Below are 205 nucleotides of genomic sequence, written 5' to 3' on the forward strand. Positions count from 1 at the left end.
ATAAATCATGTCCCTGAATTGAAGACACCGATTCTCACTCACTAATCTTGGAAAATTAATAGTCCTTTAGAATATTCCGGATTTATCGACAATCTTCTTTCATTTTCCGTTTTTTCGTTTTTTTCGTTTCGTTTTCTTTTTTTCTTTTTTGTTGTCTTTCGTTGTATTTTTTTTTTTTTTCGGTTCCAGATGGAGACAGGGGAGG

This window comes from Penaeus monodon, chromosome 27 (assembly GCF_015228065.2).
Source record: "Penaeus monodon isolate SGIC_2016 chromosome 27, NSTDA_Pmon_1, whole genome shotgun sequence".
In the NCBI taxonomy this organism is placed as follows: domain Eukaryota; kingdom Metazoa; phylum Arthropoda; class Malacostraca; order Decapoda; family Penaeidae; genus Penaeus; species Penaeus monodon.